The following is a 7459-nucleotide window of genomic DNA, read 5'->3' on the forward strand; positions in this document are numbered from 1 at the left end:
CTGAGAACGAAGTCTCACTGACACTCGAGACAGCCGCACCGAGGTGGAGCATACTCCCGTTCCGCCCTTCTCTCACTGCAGCACCTCCATGTTCTCCCCCTGAGGGCGCCAATCAACAGGACTTCACCAGCAGAGAGGGTAATTTTCTTCAGAAAATTACGCTCTCTGCAGAACATCTAGCTAGTGCCGACGAAGATCTCGACCATCAGATACCAGATGGTGTAGACCTTATTGAACTGAATAATGCAGTCTATGATGTGGCTAAAGGGTGTACTCAGGGCAGATGAATACCTGTCAATCCTGAGTTAAGCCTGAAAAGACGCATCAAACAGATTGCAATCAAGATCAAGAAGGCTCGACAGGGTGTATCTCGTATTCAAAGTGTGATGGATCACCTAAATACTCATAGGCCTTATACGCCAAGAATTCGCGCTTTCTTAAGCCGCAAGCCCCTGTCGCTTATGAGCCTTCGAGTGCAGAAAGAGTCGAAACCAACTAGACCGAAATATATGGTCGCGCTAGTGTGCTAGATGTAGACACTCCAGCCCTTCAACTTTTTAGAGAATTCTGTGACGAACATCTATCACGAATTCCTGAAGAGTTTCAACGAGTCAGCATTGATGAGGTCAGGAATGCTCTAAGGGGCACAAAGAACTGGGCTGCCTCTGGGCCAAATGCAATCCTCACCTTCTGGTGGAAAAAATTGACATCATCTCACCAGCATCTGGCTCGTGTCTTCTCAGAATATCTAGAGGGAGATACACCCATTCCTGGATAGCTCGTTAAAGGGCGTACTGTGCTGATCCCCAAAAGTAGTGATCGGTCTAACCCCAAAAACTACAGGCCTGTTGCATGTCTAAACACTCCCTACAAATTGTTTACGAAGATTTTGAACGAGAGGATTTTGACTGCAATAGAACCTGTATGGAGACAGATAAACGAACAACGTGGCAGCAAGCGTGACTTGACAGGTTGCAAGGAGAACTTGCTAGTAGACTGATGCGTCACAATAGACGCAAACTACTACAAGCGCAACTTGTCAATGGCCTGGGTGGATTACAGAAAGGCATTTAATACAACATCGCACGAGCTTCTCCTCTACTTGCTCGAATGTATTTCAGTAGCCCCACAAATAGTGAGATGCATCGAACATCTTATGCCCCTCTGGAGGACACGTTTCATCGTAACATCTGGTGAAACGACAGTGTCTACAAGAGCAGTGCCATTTAGGAAAGGCTTATACCAGGGAGATACCCTGAGTCCTCTTCTATTTTGCTTCTCACTGCTGCCATTATCTGTCACTCTACGTCGAACGCCTGGATATAAAGCCGGACGAGTTTCCAACCGCGTACACAAAGTCACACATCTATTCTATATGAATGACTTAAAAGTGTACGCGGCAAGTCCTGAGAGACTCCAAACAGCCCTAGAGGTTGTGTTCGAGTATACCAGTGCAATCGGCATGAAGTTTGGGTTGAAAAGTGCGCAGTTGCCCACTTAGTAAAAGGAAGATCGCCGAACTGGAGTGATAATGTCGAGCTTACAGACGGGAGCAGCATAAAACATCTAGATGCTGAGAGACATACCGATATCTTAGACACGCACAATCTCCGTTACAGGACGTGTCTGTTATCAAAGATACTTTTTGCAGTTAGTACAAGTGAAGACTTAAGAGAATATGGGGCTCTGAATTATCAAGCCCTAACAAAGTCGCAGCCACGAATATGCTCGCTGTCCCAGTCTTGCTATACTTATGCGGAGTTCTTAAATGGCTCCGAAAAGAGCTTAAAGATCGGGACATTATCACCAGGAAAGTGATGACATTACATCGAAGTCAACACTCGCGATCTTCTGTTCAACGCCTATACTTTCCCCGTGATCTGAGAGGGCGTGGACTACTAAGTTTGGAGTGTCTACATGACAGGTTAGTGATAGACCTGGCTTATGACATCTATGAGAGCTCTGATTCTCTTCTTAAGATCGGGAACAGCCTTGAACTATTGGGAAGGGATGCGTTCCTATATAAAGCAGCACATTAGGCAGCGCAGAACCTTGGCTCAGTTTTCTACCCTAGCAGCCCAGACGGTCTAAGGCATTTGCAATTGAACGGAGGGCAGCGAAAGGTCACTATAAAAACAACCGGAACTGCTCGACGAACATGTGGCAAAGTCCTTATATGGTGTGTTTTACCGTCATCTCGAAACACAGGACTTGTCACACCAGCTGACTTTCCAATACCTTAAGTCAGCTGGCTTGTTTTCTGAAACTAAAGGATTCATTATGGCCTGCCAAGATGGTGTATTGTCCACCCTCGCCTATCGGCGTGATGTTATGCACGAGCAACTCGAGGACACAGGATGCCGAGTTTGCCACGGTGATGTAGATGAGACGCTATTCCATGTGTTATCGGCTCGTCCGATATTAGCGCGCTTAGCCTACATTCTACGGTAAAACGCCGCCCTAAAAGTGCTGTATTACCACCTTCAGCACTCTTATGGAATAGGCGAGACACCAGTGCCGCCCTATGTGCCCCGTGGAATTGAGTCAGTCGTTGAGAACGGGAGAGCAAAAATTCTTTGGAATTACCCGCTCTCTACGCCTCAACGCATTGAACACAATAAGCCGGATATTACTCTTTTCGACCATACCACCAAGCACGTATATTATATTGAGTTCTCAGCCCTGGCTGAGACGAATATACGTGCAAAATAAGAGAGCAGACAGTAACGCTACAGAGAGTTCATGGAGGTCATGAAAAACATCTATCACGAATACACAGCGCTCGTGATAGTCCTGGTAATTGGCGCTCTCGGAAGGATAAGGGACCGCTTTCTGACAGAGCTTTGAACAATACCAGTCTACTGTAGTCAGGCTGAGATTCTCGCGTTGTTATGATGGTTACTCTGTTCATTTATAAGTAAAACATAGTTCTTGGAGAAAAATTTTTTTTTGTTTTCTAGAATCGAGTGAGTTTATTTACAGCGTAAATTATGTGGCCTTGCCTACTTTTCTATTTTATCTCTATTTTCTATTATAAATATAATAGTTTTGTGAACAGAATTTCAGTAATTTTTTGCAAAAAATATTTTCTGTTGCCCTCTACTAACTATATTGCGTACTAATTGTGTTGCGGTAATGTTTGGGCACTGTTCATGGAGAAAGGTCCAGTTATGTTTAGGTTTTTTTTAAAAAAAATTTAGAACGTTTCAGAACACATTCAAAATAATATCCAATAACTTGGCGTGACCGTTAAGATTCTATAAAAGCATGAAGTTCATAGTAGTGACTAGGGTGTTCTAATGTAATGTATGTCCGAGCTAATCACGTTGTTTCGTATCCCCCTGACTGTCTCGACTAGCGCTATCTCTTTTTGCGATGGGTTACCTCCGAGCGAATTTCATAATAATATTAGTACCAATGGAGAGATACTTGAAGATTTGATCTTAATTTAACTCACAATACATGGCATAAATTCAAAATGCCGTATCAGATGCTCATTAATGAGCCAAACGTGTAATGCATATGTATAAATATGTACTTAATGATCATCTCTCCAAGTATTATTAGTGATTGTTACACTATTTGTACTGGAGTCATGTCGTTGTTGTTATTGTTATTTATAATTTTTATTTTAGGCTAAACTAAGACACTTGATATCTAATTAGGTTTCTTCAACCGAATTCTTTCCTAAAATGAATGACATAATTAATTAACAATTGTTAAGAAATAAATCCATGAATGTCAGTGAAAGAACCAAAGCAGGAATCAAAGCAGTGAACACATACACCAGCTCCAGGTGAACATTCATCTGTGGACATTTTAAAACGGACCTTTTCAGAGCCACCGAATACGTTGTCGTCTTTTCATTAATAAAATCTATTTGTAGTTCTTACAAGTTTATAGGAACGTAAAAACTTTGAATGCGTGTATGTGATTATTGATTACACATAAAATCTACTTCATTTTCTCCCACAGATAGATTACAAAAAGATTTCGTTAATATAGGAACTAAAACAATGAGCTAAAACGATGTTTGTTTAACTGAAGATAAACAAACTCTGTATATATTTTACAATATATACAGATTTTCATTACAGTTTTTTCATATAAATTCGTGAACTTAACATGTATTGATGCTTTACACCTAAAAGTATTCTTCATGATTTTTTTTGAAAACAATATACAGCTATGGACCAAAACGATAAGTTGGAAGGAATGCGATTTTGTGTGAAATAATTTGTTCATTTGAAACAAATTATGCAATTACAAAAAATTTTTGTTACCTGACTTTTCTGATCATATTTGACATTTTTCTTAAAATTAATAAATCTTTTTAATTATGACCAATTCTTCTATCAATTTAGTTATAATAACGGAGCTGCCTAGTAATAATACTAACAGGGTTAGTATTATTGCACCCCAAAGTTGACACTCTCTAAAGGTGATTTTTAATTTTCACATATTTCTCATCGAAATTCTCCAAAAAGTCCTTATCCGTCAAGAACAACATAAAAAATGATGAAAAATGCCTTTATTCACATATTCATAAAACTTGCGAACATACATTTATTTTCTATCAAAAATAACAAAAAATCTCTAACTCAAAAACTATGAATTTTTTTTTAATGAAACGAACTTTAATCAGAAGAGTATACAAAATTACGAGATACGTGTCTTTGAAAGTTTGAAAATAACATTAACGACAGTAAGAAAAATCGCTATTTGAGAATTCTCAACCATTATTGATTAATTGTTTATCATCACAATAACCACCGAATAAAGTACGTCGTAATAAGAGACTAAGTAGTGTAGTATTTATCGAAATATTTTTTTTTCTCATCGTCATATAATTCTTAATACAGACACTGATAAACTATTTTTAAGAAAAATTATTTTTGTAATTGTAATATATAAATTATTCGATGCTAGCATTTCAAATGAATGTAATATATTTTAATCATTAAAAAAATTGAAACATTATTTTTTCGCATTCATCTTTATGATTCGTCCATGATTCTGATTTAAGAAAATGGGCATTATTAGCTGAAAAAAATTTACAATTCGATAATCTCCGTTTTCAAGCATCCCCAACGTGGATAGCATTATTCAAAAGAGCTCATCGTATTGTTTCTCGTAAAATTAACAAATTTATATTATCAAAAACGATTAAAGATCGTAAAATATTAAAACAAACATCAGAAGTGTTCGTTAACGATGTAAAATCGAAAATTTAATCATATAGCCTAGACAACATAGATAATTCTGATCAAAGTAGCTTTCAATTAGAAGTACATTCAGAGAAGACTTTAGCTTCAGAAGGAAAAAAATGAAGTGCACATTTCAATCAGTTTCTTCGACAACTCACAGTTATACTATACAACCAACGGTATCAGCTGATGGAAATTTCCTCACTTCTTTTTCTTGTGTTAAAAGAACCAACTGGAAAACTTGGTTCACGGGTAGTAGCATCGCTTTTTAGACCAGATAATGTACACGTAGATATATCGAAATCTGGAAAACTTACTTCAGGTAAAAAATTCAATTCAAATAATATATTATATGATATATTGTGGAAGTTCATATACTAATTTTTTTAGAACAGTTCAAAATCTGGTGAAAGGATGTATTTTTTTCGAATGTTGGAAAAAAAAGTTTACTTTCGATTGACTCGTGGACTGGACACTTTTCTGAAGCTGCACGAGTTGAAAATTCTTTCATTGCTGATATTGTTTCTTAAAATTTTTTTTTTCGATGAAATATTGTCATCATATATCCATACAAGTATTTCAATCATTTCATTCTATCGATAGAATATTGTTACCATATTTTTATACAAGTATTCTAATAATTTAATATTCATATTTCTGCAATGATCTTGAAATTTTGTCTTAAAAATGGTATAATTTATAAATTGCAAAATTCAAGTAATTTCCTTTTTTCCAGTTTAGTTTAAAATTCTTTTATTGCTGATTTCGTTTTTTAAAAATTTTTTTTTCCATGAAATACTGTCATCATATTTCTGTACAATTATTCTAAACATTTGATATTCATATTTTTCGAAAGATCTCGAAATTCCGTCTGAAAAATGGTATAATTTATAAATTGCAGAAATTAGGTAGTTTACTTTTTTTTCAGTTTTTTGATTTTACATAAAAAATGGCTGGACCGATTTTGCTAAAAATCTAATCAATTCTAAGTTACGTAATTACGCGTCGAATGCAGTTGGTCCTACGTCGATATCATTTTTTGTTCTCGAGATAATCGAGGCGAAAAATAATTCCGAACGCACGTACGAACATACGAACATACGCACGTACGCACAAACGCACATACGTACATACACACACACAGACGTCCACGTAAAAACTATCGTATTCAACTCTGGGGACCTTAAGACGTGGAGATATGTTAAAATTAGCAATTCGCAAAATCGGACCCATTACTATAACTTCCCACTGGGAAGTTAAAAATGATTATTTCTAAAGGGGCTACTGGACAGATTCAACCATTAGATGTTTTTGGGTTTAGAATATGGAAAAACATTGTAAGACATTTTTTAAACAGTGTTCTATTACGAGGAGATGATTTAAATTCAGACTTTAGAAATAATATTATTAAATTACAATCATTGACTCATAATCAAATCTTGTCTCGGCGGTACATAAATTTTTTTCGTTAATCATGGTTTAAAAGTAGTTATACATTCATTAAACCAGATAAATTTGAAAATCCAGTTGATATTGCATTTGTAGATAACTGTATGTTTCATTGTAAAAATTCAGGATGTAAAAATATTGCAATTTTTCGTTGTGCATAATGTAAAAAATCATTGTGTCTTGAACATTTTAAAAATGATTATTACATACGTGTTGAGAAAATCTCAACTTGTGAATTAACCTAACCGTTTAAGGATAGGCATGATTATGCCGGAACTGGGCAAATGGAAGTCAGGTCTTATAAAAAATATACTATCTTTATTTTCAGCACTAACAGGTACACAATATACACTGAATGACCTCTTACGTCTGGATACAAGAATTGAATGTCTTTAAAATTCACAGAATGTCACTTGTGGTTACTGAATGTTTGAATTGAATGTCCAACAAAATGTTCAACTTGGTGTGTTCGGTATTATTGACCTCCCACACGAGCTCAGCACGCTTCTCAAGTTGATCAAGAATATAATTGTGCACGTGGCGTTAGCCTATCTATACAATGCAAAATGAATTTATTGTACTTTCTTGAATGTACTATGAATTGTCTTGAATTATTGGTTGATTTTTACTAGTAGACTACAACTTGAATGTTTCTGATGATTTACGACAGCACTAGCACTAATGATTGACTCAAAACTTTAAGATTTTCTAGAAAAAAATTTGAATGGCGTGTACACGTAAACGAGAACTGTGAAAAATTAGTCAAATGAGTGACTAGATTAATAAATATTGATTATTTGGTC

The 7459-nt window shown here is 36.1% G+C and overlaps 1 pseudogene; it reads left to right on the forward strand.

Annotated features, from left to right (window-relative positions):
* The first annotated feature begins 1375 nt into the window (after positions 1-1375).
* LOC118065321 (uncharacterized) lies at positions 1376-5617 on the forward strand (annotated as a pseudogene).
* The last annotated feature ends 1842 nt before the right edge of the window (positions 5618-7459 follow it).

This window comes from Chelonus insularis, unplaced genomic scaffold (assembly GCF_013357705.1).
Source record: "Chelonus insularis isolate UGA/USDA-ARS -01 unplaced genomic scaffold, ASM1335770v1 contig_2_pilon, whole genome shotgun sequence".
NCBI lineage: Eukaryota > Metazoa > Arthropoda > Insecta > Hymenoptera > Braconidae > Chelonus > Chelonus insularis.